Raw genomic sequence first — 20,940 nt, 5'->3', positions numbered from 1 at the left:
TTAAGGGGAAATTGCGAAACTGACGGCTTTCACAGGACATTCCGGGCAAAATTGGAGGAAAAAAATTCGTTTTTTTATGTTGACGAGTTTATTTTGAGTTTATTTAATCGCATATTTTATTGTTATCTCTGGGAATATCAGAGTCAAATGGTAAATCCCTTATGGATAAGGGAGAATTCAATCTGGATGATTTCGCGGTAGGTTTATTCAATTCCTGAATATAGTTCCACTTGCAAACTTTGCAGTACCTAGAGCTAGTACATAGAGCTTTCTCGCTCTTTATTTTATCTCGACAAACGCTCAATATCCGGAAGAGCTTTCAAGATCCTGACCTGAAAACGTCCCATCTCGTTTCGGCCCGTGAAAAAAGCCCAGTTCACTAACCCATTTTACTTGTTCTCTTGGTCTCGTCAATTTCAGAATAAATTGCTTTTCATCCACTTGATGGCGGCTTTCAGAGGCCACATTACGGTATGCTCTAATGTTGTAATAACAATGAGAATGATATCTGGCTTGTGGTTTGTGTGGCACAACGTAAATGCACTCTTTGGTTTAATTGTAATTGTGGTTTGGGGACGAGTGCGGGTTTGAAGAGGTAAAACACAGCAATTATCACAGATCTCAGTTGCAAAATAATTTATATTTACACACGTTCTCTCCGTGAAGCACAGCTACAGTGCAGTTGAATCGTAAAAGTCACGTGATCGCAAACAACAGAAGACAAACACTGAGCTTTTACTCTATTCTGATTCACCAGACAGTATTTATTGCTCTTCAGTACATTAAACACAGATTAAAAATTATTCAATTATATGCAAAAGACGATTTCAGTCGAAGATTCGATACGATAACATAATTTAATTTTCCCGCGATCGTTTCGTCTCCGCATAATTTAAAAAATCAAGAGAAAGTTTTGAGTATTTCTAGTAACAAATGGAAAATTTGACAAATTCTTCCATTTTTGTTAAATGGAAAAATAGATAGCTATGTTGATGAAGAATTTGTCATTTAAACCTATGATGGATCGTCAGAATAATATTTTGATGTATCGCCTCCGGTAAAATATGCGTGACATTCGCTTCTGTCCAAATTCCGAACGTTTGCGTGACACTGTGCATTAACGCACCTATCGTAAAGCATTACAATGACCGGAAAATATCCGGGGAATCCCAAGTTCAAAATTATATGTTCCGGAATATGCGGAGTCACAGTTATCAATAATTTCGTTCAGAATTATATTAGCAGTCACAGCACAAATAATATTCCCCATTGTGAAGCTAAATATTTTTCCTTTCCTCGTGATGATAAATATTTTTCCAGATGAACAAAAAAAAACAATAATTAACTGAGGTTCGATTGAGCGCTGGCCATGATCGGTCGTGTCGGCCGCGAGTTTGACCCAACCCTCGGCCCAATCCCGTCATCCTGATGGGAGGTCATACAAAAATACTGTGATGTGTTGCCAACAGGGAAAAAATTAGTTGTACCATTGGCGGAACGAACTTCAAAAGAGCTTTATCAGGGCTCAACATTAACTTTGTTATCCTTGTGCGTGCACGTCGTCCACGGTATACAGATCGATTTTACTAGTGGAGCTCGGAAATCCAATTAAATGCCCTGTTGCATAATTGGAATGGTACTGTCCATTAACAATCGACAAAGGCAACTCAAGCGAAAGTTTTACCTACAGTCCACTTACAAATGTTTATTTCATTGCTGTTTTTTTTGGCGGAGGAAAGATTGGGGTCAGCAGAAAGATTGAACGTCAATCACTGGAGCCCAGTGCCACTAAATTAAAATTGTTGATCGTTTTTGACAACTGGTCAACTCCTAATTGCATTTGGAATAGAAAAATCTGTCGTTAGAGTCACAACTTTGCAAGGTACAATATTGTAAATATCTCTTGGACGGGTCAAGCCGAAGGGACAGACGTAAAATAGTAATGCTTCCACCCCGACGGGAGGGAAAACATATATTTCAGCTATTGCCGAGGCTTGACCCGAATATGGGGTTGTCGTCATTCAGAGAATCCACTTGAAAATCTCCACGATAAACGCGGAGACACTAGTCCAGGACAAGTGACTCCCCCGAAGCACTCTCCTATGTTATGAGCTATGAGCTGTGTTTGTTCAACAGAAATTCCTTTTGTACATTTTTTATCGCATGCGAAGGTATAGAGATTCATTTACATCAACCTGGAATTTATGACGTTGAAGATGATTCAATTTTCCGCTACACTCACCCGAATCCGATGAACTATCGCGGCTCCCACAGGGAGAAACGTTGGTAAATATTAAGAAAGACCACTTTGTCAACAAATTTATATTAAATTGTCTGATGAAGGGTAGGCGACGTTGTATGAATTGAAAATCATGATAAATTCGTCGGAAACGAAGACGAATTGAACGAAATAAATTTCTCATGATCAAGATCTTGCTTTGTTCCAAGTAAATTCCGGAACCTTCATAAATAAATAACATAATGTTTTTCTAAATTTATTCAATCTCATAATTCCTCTGGCGTTAATAATTCTAATCTTAATTAAACCAAAACTTAAATACCAACATGACGGTGAAACGTGTGGCTCCGCGCGTCGTCGAGCCCGGGCACTCGACGCCACCCGAGTTCCACCCCCCAGGTCCACGGCTGGGGGTAAGCCCCTACCGTGAAGAGCTTCAGTACCAGCGCTTCAGCCGCTCCATGCGTTTGTATATTTGATGCTCCGCGTTATCACCGCTGTTCAAAATAAAAATCCTCAATCACAACAAATAAAATAAATTTTTAAATACTTCAACTACTCGATCGCCCCTTCAATTTGACTGACATTTGCTGGTGTGGCTGAATTATCGAGCATTAATCCTCTCCGCGATTTTACTCCGCAATTCCCTCGAATATTGAATTACAGAAGCTGTCAGTTAAGAGTGAACCATCGCACCGATGATAATCGGATGGAGGGAAGAAAATAAATCCGTCAAAGTGTATTAATTTCTCGTCTTTCATTCAACACGAAATAACAAAATGAAAAATGACGGTTAATCGACGGTAAAATCGATCATGCGGTGAATTAGTGACGAGTATTAGTGATTTTAGTTTATCTCAGTTGCAACAAGTGATATTTCACGCATTATTGTGCTCGAGAGGATTAAATTCGTGGAGTGAATTGTTTATTTTGAAAATTTTGGACAATTCGAGATATTTCGCTGATTTTTTTTTGCTGTTATTTTTTGGTTTTTTAGTCTCTGAGAACTCGTGGCAATTTACGGAGAGATGAAAAATTGAGAAATACATCGGCGTACGAGTGCTCTCAACGAGATATGCTTCCGGGCTTTCGTACAAAACGAGTCCTTGGAAGTGCAAAAAATGAAGAAAACATCGTAGAAGGTTTGGACCGGCTAGAGTAAGACAGGAGATTTATTGCGGAGTCGGTGGATGGGATTCTCTGGCTTATTCGCGTCGCCCTGACTAATGACACTGGGTGGAGATACCGAGAATAGGGGTAAGTTGGAAATAACCTGAGATTTGATAAAATTAGTGGAGATTTTCGCCGACTGGAGTGGGCGATGAACTGATCTCTGATCAGTTCTTTCTAAAATGAAAGTGAAATGAAATGTTCTGTTAAGGGCTGATTTTATGATTCACCAGACACTGTGTTCGACTTTTAAAAGTGCAAATGATTCATAAACACTTTTATTTCATTGAAACTGAGAAAGTTCAGCACATTTGCCCCAGGGAATAAAGTGCTATTTGTAATTTTATCAGTTTCTTTACGGTATCTCTCTCGTGTTTTCCTTTGCCTGTCCCCATAGAATGCGAAACTGGGAGATATTTCTTTGAAAATTTATCTCGGCTTCGTTAGTCGTGGAAAAACACGACACAGGAGGGAGATTTTTACGATGTCACTGAATACTTTTGAAGGGCCATTTCAAGGAAACTTATTGAAGCTGGATGAGGTTCCATCTGTTGCGTTAGCATTTCTGGTCACTGTGGTATTGGCAACAATTCCACTTATTCGAGAACTGAATAATTCGGAGTTGATTATCAAAGGGGGCTAAATTGAATCGTATCCCTATTGATTAATTTGTTTTTATTTTACTCTGGAAATGCCACCACATGGTCACTGCTAATTTAATTGTAAATCCTCATCAGTAATAAAAACCAGAATATTTCACAAAAGTGTAAAAGGAAAAAATTAATTTAATTGAAGGATTTATTAGATTTAAAATCTGTAAATTGACTTCTCGTTGTATTTTTTTGCATTTCCATTAATTGAAAAACCTCATGTTGATCAATTTTCGTGATGAGCTGTCCATTTTACGCAGTTCCACCTCCAATTGAATGGCTATATGGAAATATTGATTTCTTCAACTTCCCCCAAAACTAATTAACAACTCAAATGTGTTGGGAATGAAAAAAAATTATAATTTTTTTCATATCATCAAAATGATGGGTTCACTTCCTGAGAAATAGTGAACGAAGTTTCTTTCGGATGATCAGTGCATCAAGGATAAGCGAAGAAAGTTTTACTTGGAAGATAACATAGAAAATTCTGAAATTGCAAGAAGTTCTTCTTATCTAACGAGAGATGCTGATGACACAATTTTTACACGACAAGCGAGACTATACATTTTTCTGAAAAGTAAAGGGGGAGAATATTTTCTATATGATTCCATCGCATATTTGATAACGAAAATCATGGAAACCCAGACACCAGAGCAATTCCTGAGTTCAAATTGCGCGTTCGACATATCGGCAGAATGCGATATATGCGGAGGAAAATTCCCCGCGAAAATCGTCGTGCTAATGCGGAAAAGGGGGTGGAAAGCAACGGACAAGGGAAAATTCCGGGATCAGTATTGGAAATTTCGTCGACTAGAAGACGAATTTTTCCAATGTCAAGAAATTTTCATTCGTACGATACCGACTCCTTCAAACTTATCGAATCCCCGATCTCTTCGTCCGATTGCTAATATGCGGTAATATTTCCCGGAAATATCCCAAGACAGTGACTATTAGCATCCCTTATCTTTCAAACAATTCCGTAATTAATGAATCAAACTATAAAAACTTGTCACGTTTATGCGTTAAAAACTCTCGGGTCTCACTTTGTCACACTTCCTTTACAACCGGAACTATAATTCTGATATATTGCATGATAACTATCGGTACATACTGCAATCATAAATTCGTAAAAAATCCGGATATATACTGCGAACATTAAAAGTAACTACCACTGCTATAATTACTGCACTGGAGTTCTAAAATTATACATTGCAGTAAGTACAAACCATTTCTCTCAACTTTATCGCAACTCTTCGTGTACGGGTACATCAAATGACTCCATTTTTTTATTAATTTTCATTGTGAGACCGACCTATTCCCCAGTTCTTTCCATAGCAACTTATTTTCTCATAATTAAGATAACCAGAGGAGAAATTGAAACAATTTTTCCAGCAATCTTATCGTGTTGGGGAGTCGTCTTCTGAAATTTCTTCGATTAAGTTCATATCTTTTGTTGGATCTTTCTATTCTTCCTTTACCGCCATCATGTATCTCCTATACTGTATATAGGGTATATAGGGTAAAGGATAAATCCATATCGTATCCTCCGAACAGCGAACAGTGCAAATTGTAATCACTGATAGAACGTTAGTGACCTGAATAGGACGACATAAGTCTTATGTACGAATTTTAACCCGACGATTTCCCACAACTTTAAATCATATGTCATGAAGAAATTTATTCTGTCCAAAGTGATGAACCAAAAACAATTATAATATCCAGTCATTACATAAAATGTGATTGAATCGTGGATTAGTCGGATTACAGTTATTTACGAAGTAAACAACGGCTGCATAATGGATGACATTATGAAGCCCCAAAAGTTATTATTTAATCAATTATTTAACGGTCTGAAATAGTGGAAATTAATCATTAACACTAATTAATAGCAGAATCGCGAGATTACAATTTCATGGATTCTCCATAGTGGAGTGTCCGCACTATTTAACATATTTATTAATTATTTCCGTTTCTACTTAATCTTATCAAGATATACATTTTATCATATTCAGTGAATACTTCAAGTAATTTGATACCCTACACAGAGACCAATTAAACGGCCAATCATAGAATCTCAAAGAAAGATTTTCCGACGTCTTAAGTCTTCTTATTTCAATAAATAAATAAATTCCTCTTAATAAATTACCTCTGTGCGCCTCAAATTACCCGCGGTAAATATTCTTTGAAGTTCAGTACCACAAATAGTACCATTGTCATCGATACTTGAAAGGAGAAGTCTTTCCATTGGTGGAATGGTAAAACCGAAGCACGAAATTCTTCTGGAAAAGCTGCACTCAATTGATCCATCGAAGAAACAAAAAAAAACTCCGCAGTTGGCTAGTGACCTTAGCGATAACTTCTTCCTCAGTACGTCGACTTTAAAAAGAAGTGAATCGATCTCGGGGGATCATTAAATATGGCCCGAACTCCAGGTTAATGTTTGAAAAACAAATTTCAAACTTTAGTGAAGCGATGTGGGAATAGCACGTCAGAGTCATGAAATTTTTATTGAATGTTTGAGATCCACTCTCCTGCAAAGTAATTATCTTCATTATTACAGCCAACAGGTTCACCTAAGTTTCAATGGCGCCTAATAATTAATCGTGAGTCGAATAACAATTTTAAATTAGTGCAGAGGGCGTGAGAAGCCAGGGATGAATTTATTGAAAGAAATTTGAGTGAAAAATATAATTTCCGGAGAGTGAGCTCCTGCTTTGGGATTGTAATTGTACAGTTCTATCACTTGATGTAGGGTATCGATCCTCAGTAGAAAACTCATTCGCTTTCAGACCTAAATAATTCAGAGTTCACCGAGGAACTGTCGTAAAGTTGAATTTGGCAAGTTGAAACCGACGGCCGACGAGTACGAAGATAGTACTTTTCCCCATCTGAGTTGGGATAGTCTGGCGTTGACAGAAAACAGGCGGAAGTGAGTGAAGTGTTCGCAAATTTGCCGACTGGTGTCTTGTTAATTCAGAGGAAATTGGGAATAAATTCCTCGAAATTATAGCAATTCAGTTGCCCCGGAAATTGCTATTATTTTTAGTAAAACTGTCGGTTCCCCTTCATAAGTTACTAAATTATTATGATACAGCGAATTTATTTTTGACATTTTTTTTCTAACGAAAGAAATAGATTGGTTGGCCCTGCGGAATCCGACCGACCCTAACTCGATTCTAATAAATTTTGACACTATATTTATCTTCATTCGATTGACGCATTCCATCGGACCTCGAGCAGTTCGAAACATTACTTCAACCATCCGCTAACTGAAATAGACCGTTTCATCCGGAGACATCGGTTCCCAATGTAAATAATTCAAGGTTGATGAAGACCACACTTACATCCCTTCTATCCCGAATACTGAGACATTCCCGAAACCTATGGAAGATTTCTCCGAAGATTTCTTGGAATATCTTTTTTATGAGCCGAAAAGATCTTCGGACTACAATTTTTTTCAAACGAAAACCGACTGCTTTCCTTGTAGAGGTGACCAAAGTCGTCGGAGGGTGACCAATAAGGGTTGATAATGGAATTATCAGTGAGTAAGAGGGTGTCGAAAAAAAGTGGTTACGGCGAGAATTAGGTGAGCCGTGCAGACATGGCTTGTAGGACCCTACGGCTCGCAGGGGCTAATCCAATGCCAATTACCCACCAAATTACCATTGTAATTGATTATCGGTCACACAGGAATTGTGTCACAGACACGGAGGACATTGTAATGCAAAGGATTCCAGGATAACTCCAATATTCCACGTGAAAAAAATCCTCAGGGATTTGGTCTCATCTGTTCATTGTCTCTGGTGGTGCCCTTCAATGTTCTGGTGGCTTGTACTTCTTTTATCTCAGGGGATTAAAAATGCCAACAGTACGATATTGCGTTGGACGAATAACTCACTCAGATTTCCGACGTAATTAATCCCTCAATTTTTATCTAATAATATTTCAAGGGAGTGAGAAACATGGAATTTGCATACAGTATTCGCTGTATCATCACTGGTGACAGCAGACAGTGATTGATATTCACTGCGATAGTAATTCACATCGTTAAGCCGATCTACAAAGTATTCTCGCGTCTCTGGCTGGGATTATGACTCATATATTCGCCAGACATTTATTTTCGGTGTTTTACGATTATAGAAGTGAATGTAAGGATTTTTTTCGGCACAGGATTTACGTAATCCTCGCGGGTGATTTTAATTTCCCTGGAGAATGGAAAATAAAAACTCGGGGGATTATAAAATGTGGAATGCGTAGAGAGAAATCAAATTCTGTGATTCGTGGACAAAATGACGGAATTTTTTTTTTCTATCGAACTACGAATTGTTGGGGAACGAGTGTCGGGCGTTTGGTGAATTCCCAACCATCGAAAACGATGGGAAAATGGCCGAAAAAATTTTGTTCCCAAGGGAGCAGTTTCAACTTATGAGTCACAAAAAAATTTATTATTTATTCAATTCGGTGTCTAGTCGAGGAGAAAAAATCTGATGATGAAGAGAGATGATAGGAAATGATCAGAACGATCGAAACAATATCACCCCATTGGAAAATGGCATCAGATATTTAATCTCCATACAATGGTATTGAATATCAAAATAAAATAATTCTGTTTACTTGGAAATTTTTCACTCCCTCAGTTCAAAGGGTTTATTCAAATTCGCTGAAATATTGAATGGATACATTATATTCTCTGCTTCCTGAGCCACCGATGTTGTGAATATTTTTTATCCAACTAAATCCTGGGAACAGGAGCAGTACGAAGCGAGGAACAATAAATTTTTGAACAATGAATTCACCGCTTGGTACCTATTGTACACCACTCTGGGGGTGGCAAAAATTCACTTGATTGCCCCCAACATACATAACATTCTCGTGATTTTTTCTCTCCGGGGTTAAATGAAAAAAAATGCACTCCAGTGAAAGTTCCCTGGCCATGAAACATTTAGACTTTTCGGATGAATAATGCATATCCCTCAAAGACAAGGGGAAAAATCTACATTCAGTCAGACAGAATTGGTGATGTCTCTGATGTCAACGAAGATTAGGTATTGAATTTTGTACTTCACTGGCTCTCGAGATTGAATCTCGGGGACAAAAAACAAGGAGACATATAATTTTCTTTTTTTTTTGTAAATGTCTGTCTCCAATTTGTTTAAGTATCGCACCAACACACGTCCTGATTGCTATCAGAGCTATAGAAAACGCATTAGTATATCTCCTGGGCCCCACGGATTCAGTACATACAATTTATCGGTAAAGCATTATTTTGTCGGCAATCTAAGTCCTTCGGGCGGGAAAAAAATACAAAAATCCACCCCCCATGTTTACTGAGTAAATAAACTCCTTGAGGGCTGCGGTATGCGTCAGACACATATACGAATCCAATGTTATCATGTTTTCTTTTTATTCGCTTCAATGGCGACCCTGTAATCCGTAGATCCGGGGAAAAATTGTACCTGAGCGATATCTGATCACACAATAATGGTCGGAAAAAAAAATATCCGTTTGGAAAAACGATTAGTAACCGAAAATAGCCGGACTCCTATTTCTGTATAGAATAAATTTCGAATGATTTCCCTACTGTTCTCAAATAAATTCCACCGAGGGACTTGGGATTTGTGAATGAAACTGGGGAGATCACGTCAGTCAATGTAAATATTTTTCAAGCGTTTCGAAAATTCAGGGGTTGAACTGCTTGATGGTGGAATTACAAATAAATTTTTGCTGCGAGGAAAGTAAAGAGCTCTTTTATTCCATGAGGCATAACTCTCTATACTGATAAGATCACGTTTTAATTACTGCAGTGAATATTGATTAAACTATTACACGCAATATTTTTTCAACTATCGCACATGATGTTTATAAAATCAACGGGAGCATTGCGTACTATTTCGATTGATTTTTTTAATGAATGCGATGTAGAAGCGGTCTCCATATGCTGGGTAAATAAAATTTTATGAAATCTGAAGGCAATATGTGATTTTAAATAATTGTAATTGGATAATTCTCAATTTTATCACAGGATGAATGAGCTTTTGTCATTAAAAATGAGGTGAGTTTGGGTGAGGAAAAGTCTAGATTGGAGAGAGCTGAATTTACAATAAATTAATCCATAAACAAATCGAAAAATTCAGGACAAATCATGGAAGTTTGAAATCCTCGATAATTTTAGATCATTCGAGATACTCATATACCAGTTCTGTTATTCCAGATGTTTCCACACGTGCGACTCGCTTATATCTTCTCCTACGTGCGTTAACTAGGGTGATAAATATTTAAACTCGCATTCGCAAGGGTTATAGATGACAAAATAGTCAATAAACCGTAACTATGACTTAGCGTCTCTGAATAAATCATCAAGGAGAACTAAGGATAACGTGGATAATATATGTAATGATAAAAATGAAGACTAAAAATATGAACAAGACATGGCAGATCAGATTCGCACAAGTAGAGCCTCTGTAATTTTTATTAAAATTATTCTACATATTTTTTTACCTCTTCGTGCATAAACAATCGTTTTCAAAGGAAATCGAATTTTTATTTCACGTTATTGTATCATATCTGTCCATAGTGGTTCGATAGATCCATTGATCTACGCCACTTTCGAGTTTTAGGAAGATACTTTCTCAGTTGCGGGTGCCCTCTTAGCTTCAAATAGTTTATCTAAGTTACACTTAACATATTTCCCTGGAGTTTTGGAACACCTTGTAGGTACTTACATCACTTTTGCGTGATTATCCAATCTCTAACGTGCGAGCAGGAGATTTCAAGATGATTGATAAATTAATCATGTAGACTATTACGGCAGATCAAATCTGTGAGAACTGCCGTTCTAATCAAATTGTGGGTTATTTGTAAACGTTAAACTGTTGAAAACAATTTTATGTAACACGACATCGAACTCCTGATTATATATTTTGAGTGAGGTCCGTTCTTTAGGACAAAGGGCCACGATATAGTGTTTATAAAAATCAATAACTAAATTTAATAATTAATTAGATTCATTGGTTTATATTCTAATGGACTTCTAAGCTTCAGCTTCAGGAGAAAGAAATTGGGAGAGAAAGTTTGAACTGTCGGAAAATTTTACTTAAATCTGGGGGAAGGTGCGGCAAGAAGGGATGATTGGTATGATCTAAACCACTCGAGAGCTCCGAACAAAAATCCTGAGACTTAGAGGTGATTACAAACTTAGTACTTCGTCCTACTTTTCGCCAGGATGATTGCTTCAGCGGATCTCGAGGTGTTCCCGCCCAGTCGATCCACATTTTCTTCTTTCGGTCATCATTTTTTCAGGAACCTGGCGCGCTATTGCTTAGCTTCGGCAGGTTACTGCAGGTTATCTTCTGAGCTGTGGAGCTGCTTACACCAGCATGATTTTTTAACTACGATCTTAATTAACTCGATCCAAACCACTTAGAGTCTTTAAATAAGATGAGAAGCTCAGAGGTCTTGAATAGAGAATATCCTCGTTGCTTTAATTAATATTTCTTAGCCTTAATTAATCTAGGCAGGGTTATAAGTCCCTTAACATGAAAAACAATACTTTACTCACTCGATGTTGAACTAATGAATAATTTTCATTTTTATTTAGAATAAAATTTTTCTAATCTATAACGAATTTTGGTCGTCGCATATCAATTTCTATCAACTTTTGAGGTTGAAATGAAAAACTTTTATAGAATGGGGGAGTAATTTTTATGCAAAATTTTTCTTCCTGGAAAAGTTTTTAATGCAAGTACTTTCCTCTCTTGAAAAAGGGAATTTCTGATACCGTATTTTAATGGTTTTTCTTCTTAAATTAAATATGGACTTCCAGGGTCATAAGTTTTTTATAATGAATAACTTGCTCCTAAAAACTAGAAACTTTGTAAATCCAAGTTTCAACAATTCCCTGGATTATTGAAATAACGAAGAATGGAACAGCAAACTATAAACAACAGTGTATCTCCCACAGTCTATAATTACCTCACAATGTGTATCCACACATGTGCTACCACGTATACTAAGGAAAACTTCCAAGTTCACCCCTTTTGTCTTCAAAACCGAACGTCTATGTTGTGTTAATCTTCCAAACTATTAACTTCCTCCAATAGAATGAACCTGATTATTTACAGACGAAATACATAAGCTTTGAGACAGGAGTTGTGCAACAGCTGTTCACTCGTTTGCAAACAACAGAACCCCAATACACTCCATACTTGACTTCCATCAAGATACCCAACACTAGTGAAAAGATTTAAATTAGTAATTAATGAGTCTTTACTGCGGTGAAAAGAAAATTGTTGAATCATTGGCGGCTTAAAATAGAGGAGAAGTCTGGCAGAAAAAATACTTAAGTATTTTTTTAGGTGATTATTTTTGTAAATTGTACACAGAATCGCCAAATGTGTTTTCGCGGACGCGTAAAATGCATTTGAATGCTGAAAGATTTATTAGGCTCGTGACTACTCAGCGTAGAAAGTGCGAACTGTAAAATTCATTGGAGAATTGAAGATGGTGATGACTGTTTCATGCATTGATGCGGAGACAGTGAGTAAAGGGTAATTTCGTGCATGAGGGAGGTTCATTGGTCCATTTGTTTTGAGAATGAAGTGCTCTTTCATGCTGGAATTATCCTGGGCCTCCCTGAAGGGCATCACCTGATGAGACTTTGTCATCGTATGATGGGGGGAACAACCGATGAAAGGAAAAGTAAATGTAGACGTCTGGGAATTAATTGAAATTATTATTGGAGGCGTATCTTGACCTCATTTTATCATGACAACAAATGGATTAGACATTCTTAATCCTCCTTGGCACCATAATAACTAGACACACCTTTGTCTGATATATTTGTAGAAGATAGATCAATAGGAAAATATATCCAATTATGGTATGCACAAATTGGGGGGTTCGAAACCCTCGATGAGGTAATAAAAAGTGGATTGTTGCTAAGCACCCCTCACATCAGATTATTTTCTACGGAGCAGTGAATCTCAATAATCATAGTACAATAGCCTCTCCAGGTTGAATTCCAGGTCAGTGGTATTCGAGGGTCGTCTAAGTAGTTGTGAATATGAAAAAAAGAGTGAAATAGTGGCAGAATGTGCTGGGATTTTCATACGAGCGACTGGGGTGTGATATCCACTTGATCCCTTCCTATTCTCCCCTTTTGGACGTGTCTTTATGATGGGGGGTGACCTTCTTTTCGGACACACGGGGTGGACCAACATAAAGGGTGAAAAATTCTTATCGCTTCACTGGGAATATCGGTCTTTCTTCCACTTTACGCTTTTTTGACGACCATATTTTCCGTGTTCCATAACGCGGATGAAGTGGACATTCCGGAAAAGTTCCAGAATGTTGCATTGTACGCAGCAATCTCCGGATATTACTAACGCTGTGATTTTTCTGCACATTGGGGATTTCAGGGATTGGGAACTATTGTTCGATGATGTCATTCCATCGGCGGAATTGAATATGATGAATTTTCTGGGGGAATCATTACTTTCATGGCGTTTTAAACAGTTGAGGACATTTAGAAGTTTTAATTTTTTTTATTTTATGACTTCGGAAAATTCAGATGTGTTTGATAAATTGTCTGAACATTCTCGATGGCTGGAAAGGGGCTACATTATCAACTAGAAAGGTCTATAGTTATAAAATAATTATTTCTTAAACTCATTCAATGCAGTTGCACAATTTTCCGTGACCTTTCCGGAAAATCCAGGACGTTCAGGAAAAGTATTGAACGTTCAGTAAAAAAATGTCGACCTCTTCGGTAATTTTGACTGAACACTGTTCTGACTGGTACGGAATTGAGACGTAATATTTAAATAATTTTTCTCTCCCTGCAAAGCCCGGGAAAATCTAAAGGTAATGAGAAGAAAATCAAGGTTTATAGCTTACTCATCAGTGAAAAACCTTGATACAAAAATTCATTATTCATTCGGTGCTTGGAGTCTCGTTCATTCAGCAACATTTTTTTATGGAAAAGGGGTCGGAATGAATTATTCACTGGGGGCGTTGAAACCTTTTCTTTTTTTGGCAACATAATCCTTATCATTCATTCCACAAGTCATCTTGAAATCTCCTTTTACCCGGCGTTACAATTCCCTCCGAAATACTGACGCGAATGCTAATGTTATGCAGCAGCCAACTTTAATGGCAACTTGTACAGAAATATAGTTTAATAGGTGGGCCATGTAGACTTCAATCAAGCAGAAAGTTGGTGTTCGTATGTATTACTCGCAGGGGTTTCATTGTCGATCTACCGCCCTAGTTGTCGCATGTAGTGCCGTCACAGTGTTCTACTCCTCTTTTCCCCCGAGGTCATACCCTTAACTGTGTATCGCATGCGACGGATTCATGTACAACAGTTTACCCGCTCAGTCCGATCGATGCCATCGACCTGGCCTAAGTGACGCAATCTGTGTCACATAGAAACGAATTGAAGTGAAGGAATATATTTATCCGTGACGTACATAATGGGCTAGACGGGTGGCCCGGCAATGCCCAGTCGTCGTCGAAAGAGATCAATTAATTATTTGATGGACGCGTCTGTTGTTTCCTTCACCATCATCAGACACCAGAGAAGAAGGCCAATAACAACATACAGAGGAACAAGTGGAGTGCTCAGTCTAAATGTCAATGCTCAGTGTTAATAGTCTAAATATCCGCTTTTTTAAATAAAGAAGGAAATTGATAAACCCTGAAAAAAATAGAGTTTCATAGTAATTATTGCCAGTGCAAATTACGGAACCGTTATTCAATTTTTTAATAATTTTTCTCTCTCTGCAAATTGATATTTCAGCCCGTTAAAAAGCACTGCAAAGTTCAAGGTATTAAAATTCCTGTGAGCATACATGAACATGCGGCTATATAATTTACTTGTGGATATTATATGCCACCATCAAATTAATTAACTGATTAGCGCGTATGAAGTCAAGCGCTCTCCCTAATTTGCAGCGCTTGCAGCTGGCGTAATCAAGTTGAACCCTCCGCGCTATTTCGGTATAGTAAATCATAAATGTTGCTTTCTTGTATTTGCGTTAAAATTGCCGGATACGTAGGGGTATATATATTCCCCAGAAATTCCGGGAAACGCTAAAGTGTAGCATCCAAAGCTCATTCGTACACGCCCGTGCACTGATAAAGCTGTAATACCCAACTGCGATTCCCAGCACGAAGATGGTGGTCATGCGGACGGAATTTCGTTAGCGGTAACTACTTCAGAAGAAGGAAGATGACAAAAATTATAATTCCACCGAAGACGTTTCCACCGGAGTTGGAAAGAAATTCAATTTCATCATAAGAAGAGCTCGTGTTTAGTGCGACGTGACGGAAAATCCTGTTCACATAATTGAGGATTACAGTGAAGACGAAGTGGTAGAGACCCACACCGGTGGGTCTGTGGTAGTTTCTGTATCGATTTCAACTTTGAACCATTTAAAGGTTGGATACCAATGAATACGTAATGAGAACGTGTCTCAATGGATTGGATCAGCCCAATTGTCTCTCCTATAAAAATTCAATCCCGTCGTCTCTTCACATTGGACAATGAGTTATTTAATTACAAACTAGAGCGAGAATTATTGATTATCTATCAGTCCCTGGGCGATCAAATCATCGACGAGGAGGGGACCCCAACCTCCGCCTATCCTCTAACCGAAAAGCACCCCTGAGTTCAGAAAAAGCTCAACATAAATTGAAAACGAAATTCGAATGAATTTAATGAAATTTAATGATCAGGGAACGGTACCCAGTGGAAGGAAATTGCGGGCAAAATCCGGACTTGGAAAATTATTGCTGATGGTCGCGGGGAAACTGTCTGTCCGATACCCAATACAAGAACCAGAAATTGCCCACTTGTTTTTCCGGGTAGGAAAATCTAACACCATCAAAGTAAACTCTTTTCAGACGAACGTCCACATTATTCTCTGTCAAACCACCAGAACTAAGTAATCCGCTTTGGTATCCTTCACGACGTGAATCGACGGTTCTGGTAACTTACCCTTCACCATATCGAAACCCTTGTTTGAGTGATTAAGGACCACCTTTCCTGCGATCCAATTATCGACCCTAAAACTTTCATTCACCAATCCTCTTGCCTGAATACCGTCTTACGTGTAAGTCCTAAGGAAACTTTTTTTCGTTATTTTTTCCAAGAAGACCCTTTTTATCATAAAGATGTTGGGCACGTGACATCACCGTGGCAACTGCAACTGGACTTTCTCTCATTACCGAGGGAATACGTGTTACAAGATGTTACTCAATGTCATTAGGTCCTCGGACTGCATAAGGCAGTTGACAATGGTATGACAAGTTGATGTGTCGTTGAAGATTGCAACTTGGCCTATTTTCAAATCTACATCTGGCTAAATATAAATACAGAAACGAGGATACGGGTGGACACGAAATGTTGGGTTTTAATTTTCGTAATGGAAAGAAATATTTGTGATTGAAAAGACGTGGGGAAGGAAACCTGTAAAATTCATAGGAGTGCACCAGAAGCTAGAGATTTATTTTCATCTCTTGGTGAATTTTACAGTTTACGCAAGAACGATTCGGATTTCTTTTTATGTGTATCGGCTTCGCTAATGGAATATGCGACTATTCATGATCCTGATTCCAACAAGATATTATTATCGTGAATTTTCGGTACCCGGAAAGAAATTTTTGATAAAAATTAGACCTCTGGAGAGTGAAACGAGGGAGGAAATGACAATTAACTACTTTTGTGATAAAACTCACCTTCGTGACTCGTTTCACCCCCTGGAAGTCTCATTTTTTCCTAAAATTTCGTTCCGTGTACATATGAAATCAATATACTCTTTTATTAACTAGTGTAGTGAAAAATAATTATCACTGTTTGCGATTCAATATTAAATGATTGAAAACACATCCGCTACAGGTGACCCAGATCCTCCTGCAATCGCGGTAGAGTCGCGTGCATTGAGAATATATGTATATCACTCCATCATGTTCATGATTGCCAAGTCCAATCGAGTAATAACTCCTGTACACAGGTCGATCTGAACTCCAATGAGACATTAAACAGGGTAATCCCCGGAATATGAATAGATAGCGCTGGTGACCAATACAATTTGTTGGGATTTCAATTAGGAACTCCCCATTAAGGTGCCCCAGGAGTTTTTTTCCACATAAAATATTGTCTACGTGACATGAATTTAGCAGGTAAACAAAATCAAATACAAAACACTCGATATTTTCAACAAAATTCGTATAAAGTACCGGAATTGTTTTTCATTCCCCGGAAACTCTTTGTACCTTATTTCCTTTAATTTCCTAGTGAGTCATTTAACTTTCACGATTAAAAAAAAAACAGGTTATCGGTGATAGGATAATAGAGCTTCCTCTATCCCTTTACTGGTTTATTAATTGTCAGGTACCCTCTTAAAGTTTACAACCACCCCAACAATGTTTGAAAGGCGTAGACGTATGCAAACTAAGTAATAAAACCTTTATGGCTAAACGGGAAGTTTACTACCTAGTTGCCGGACGATCTCCAAGCCATATAGAAAACCCGTAAATATTTTAAAATCCTCCAAAATATTCCAGATCTTTCTCTAAAAGTACCTGCCTTCCATGTACAACTATGCACCCTATGAACAGACCTGCGATTATAATCGATTACTCGAAGTTTCTTTCTCCCTTTGCATTAGAGCCTACGCAAACCTACGCACTTGAGAAGGAAATTCCTTCTGCGGGTAATTAAAGGTCCTCGTTAACTGTTAACCTTCGTTAACATTGCGAGCTTTCACGATATTCAACTCCCGAGACGTATTTTCACTTCACATCTGCTGGTCTAGAACGACAGGATTTTCTTCCTCCAACGCTTTAAATATTTTTACTGTTAGTTCACGCGTGTACCATAATTCCCCAGAAGTGTTCAACATTCTATGTTGAACATCGTTATAAGTTTGAAGGAGGAGCTGAGAACTAATCAGCATCTTGATAATGCGAATCTGATGTGAAGTCAAGTGTAAAATACTGCAATGGAAAACTTTCTGTGAATTATATCTTAGGAAACCTTGTTGTACAGCTGGTCTGGATGAACTTGGATTCTCCCTTTGTTAGTTAGTTTCTTTTTCTGATGATTCATAAACTAATAAGGAGATTGCAGCAAGTCAAATATTGGGTATAAACAGGTGAAGAGGAGAAGGAATAAAATAATAAAGGCAGCTCATCATCACGATCATCCGAACACTTGTTCTAGGACACTTCTGGGCTTTGCTACCAAAAGCACAAGCTCTATAGTTACCAGAAATAGTGTTAAAGTCAATCACTATGACCTTGAGAAGAGTTTGAATATTTAACGATCGAAACTGAAGCAAAAAGTCAAGACTGAAAAAGTCAGGAAGTCGTGTATGACTACAGTCTAGAGTCAAATGAAGTCATGAAGAGCTTTTGGGACTTCATATATATTTTTGGGGGTGGGTGTAACACTGTCAGAAATCTGGGAATGAAAAATCAGAGCTATTGAACCGAGTGGTCTTAATCTCTTTGCAATTTCTGCAACTGAAAGCTCACTTTTATGAACAACTTTCCTGAAAGGAATTTTTCGAAAGCACGAAAGTCTATAAACTTCACATTTGTCAGCAATGCAATTCGCGCTTTTGTTCTCTAATGTACTACATTTCTCTCCGCATATCAGACTCTGACAGGAATTGTCCTCAAAGCAAGTATGATACATATGTATGATGTACGTTAAACATTTTACCATGACAATACGAACATGTACAAGGCTCTCTTGGTCTGGTTCTCTTGCTCTCAGATATCCTCATCGGGTTTCCCTAACAGAGATATAGAGACCGTCATTGGCATCGGGATGCAAGTACACTGGCTAATATAACTAGTGAATAAGCAACCTGATCATCCCATCCCACGCAGAGAGAGGAAATAGATTCTTATTAGTTCTATCCTATTGTTGATGTCTAACAAAATTGCTTCTTTTGTACCAGGTAATATCTTTGTCCCTCCGGCTCGCTTTTCACCACAATGTAATACATTTCTATGTTAGGAATATACAGAGCTGTTTCATCAGGACATGATGAGAACTGGAGATAACATTTTCGCTTTTCTGAAAAGGGAGGATTTTTTTATAGCGAGATGTTTGATGCATTGTTACTCTACCACTGGATAATTATGGATAAAACGTCCACATGCAGACAAATGAGGCTTTATTCTAGGATCTCAATGGTATCAACGTGGTGTTTTCAAATGGCTAGAGTTCAACCTACAAATTAAGCTGGGAATTATCTGAAGTTTCCAGTTTGCGATTTTTTAGATGAAGTTCCAACTTAAGGTCATGTGGCTCAGAATGACGAATTTATTATTTTCCAGGTCAGTCAATCAGAGAGCAGTAGTAAGATTAATTTTGATACAATAATTCGAAAATTACCTGTCAGGTTTACTGTCTGGTATTGACGTTTCAATTTGTGAGTAAAGCTCGTGATAGGTTGCGTGGATATCACTGAATTTGATTGGAACTCGGATTTCATCAGAGAATTAAAATTGTAAAATGATTTCTACTTTAAGCCCGTAATGTGGAGCTTGCGCTGAACAGATTATACTTTCTCGTTTCTATTATAATTTAATTGATTCTGGAACCACTGAGAGACCATGATAAAATGAAAAATTAATCATAAGTAGTACGTCTCCGGATATGCATAATATATTTTAAAAAATTGGTGAAAATGGTATATCCAGTTTCTATCGATTGTGATTTGAACGAAGTTACTTAAAATGTTCCCTACTCCTTTCGAGGCTTTTTTTTAACGCGATCTAACTCCTAGATTGTATCGTGGTCAGCCCATATCCTGGGTATTTATAAATTTGTGTCATGTCGACCCAACGACAATCGATCGTATCGTTTAATTTTAGCGTAGACAAAACCGTAGAGTTGGAGGAAGAAGATTATGTCGGGTATTTTCAATCCCGTTTGGCCTTTGCCAGCACTATAATTTTAGTGAGGTTTGTGACGAGAACAATGAATTGAACGTCAACTCAATTTTTTATTAGCATGTTGCTGCTAAGTGGGTCCTTTAACGGCGAAAATTGTCGGTGGAGTCTATTTTAGCGCTTGTGATATTTTTCTCGCGAACTTTGCACTTTTTTCACATACACACTAAGCCCTATTTGACCATTATTAGTAACTTATTAGCAGAAATTTACCTGACAACTCCTATTTTATCATTTCCATAATTTCTGAAGATAATACTCTGCTGATAGGGCTTTTATAAAAACATCAAATCGGGATCCGTTATTTTCGCATTCATCAAGCTGTACAGCTTGATGGAAAATCGATTGGAAATCCTAATTTCCTATGCAGAACAAGGGAGAGCCAGTAAATATTCCTGGAATCGATACATTGCAATAATAAAAAACTTGGAGGAACTTCCTCTATTTCGGTGACTGACCTCCCCAGTACTCAATCATTTCATTACGATTAATGTATCGTAGATATCATTTTTTCCGCGTTGATGGCAGTACTGTCATACCTATTTTCTTCCAACATGGAATGACTTTTATAAAACTTATATCGATACAAGGAGAAAATTGAATGAGGAGCTGTAACTTTTTTCAACGTGAGATTAGGGATTTTATGGTCTTACCTTTCGGGAGAATTGCCCTGGGAGTTCCTTATATCTCTCACGAATTACAGAGGCGTGAAGGGTGGAGTACTGGAGCTCCAGACTTGGCACTTCTTGGACGTCGACACTCAACTGAAAATAACCCAATCATACGCACATATAATTTAAAGGATTTTTTTTTATTCTCTACTGTTTGTCAAATTCTACTTCCGCCAATGGCTAAATATGGGGACAGAGAAATACATCACGAATTTGTGTCACGAGCAGTAATAAAATTGCT

The 20,940-nt window shown here is 37.8% G+C and overlaps 2 protein-coding genes across 16 annotated transcripts in view; one reads left to right on the top strand and one right to left on the bottom strand.

Annotated features, from left to right (window-relative positions):
* The window catches only part of Sprt (sprite), a 73,088-nt gene that overhangs the window by 22,166 nt on the left and 29,982 nt on the right, over positions 1 to 20,940 (bottom strand). Inside the window, exon 2 of the mRNA XM_064117541.1 lies at positions 20,682 to 20,792. The gene's annotated coding sequence lies outside the window, so the exon portion shown is untranslated. The remainder of the gene's footprint in view (positions 1 to 20,681; positions 20,793 to 20,940) is intronic.
* LOC135160704 (uncharacterized) overlaps positions 2,670 to 20,940 on the top strand; it is a 44,591-nt gene continuing 26,320 nt past the window's right edge. For all 15 annotated transcript variants that reach the window (XM_064117556.1, XM_064117558.1, XM_064117555.1 and 12 more), the window contains exon 1: positions 2,670 to 3,496. The gene's annotated coding sequence lies outside the window, so the exon portion shown is untranslated. The remainder of the gene's footprint in view (positions 3,497 to 20,940) is intronic.

This window comes from Diachasmimorpha longicaudata, chromosome 3 (assembly GCF_034640455.1).
Source record: "Diachasmimorpha longicaudata isolate KC_UGA_2023 chromosome 3, iyDiaLong2, whole genome shotgun sequence".
Classification (NCBI taxonomy): domain Eukaryota; kingdom Metazoa; phylum Arthropoda; class Insecta; order Hymenoptera; family Braconidae; genus Diachasmimorpha; species Diachasmimorpha longicaudata.
Note: the sequence above shows the minus strand (reverse complement) of the source record. Positions and strands in the feature narration are given on the sequence as shown.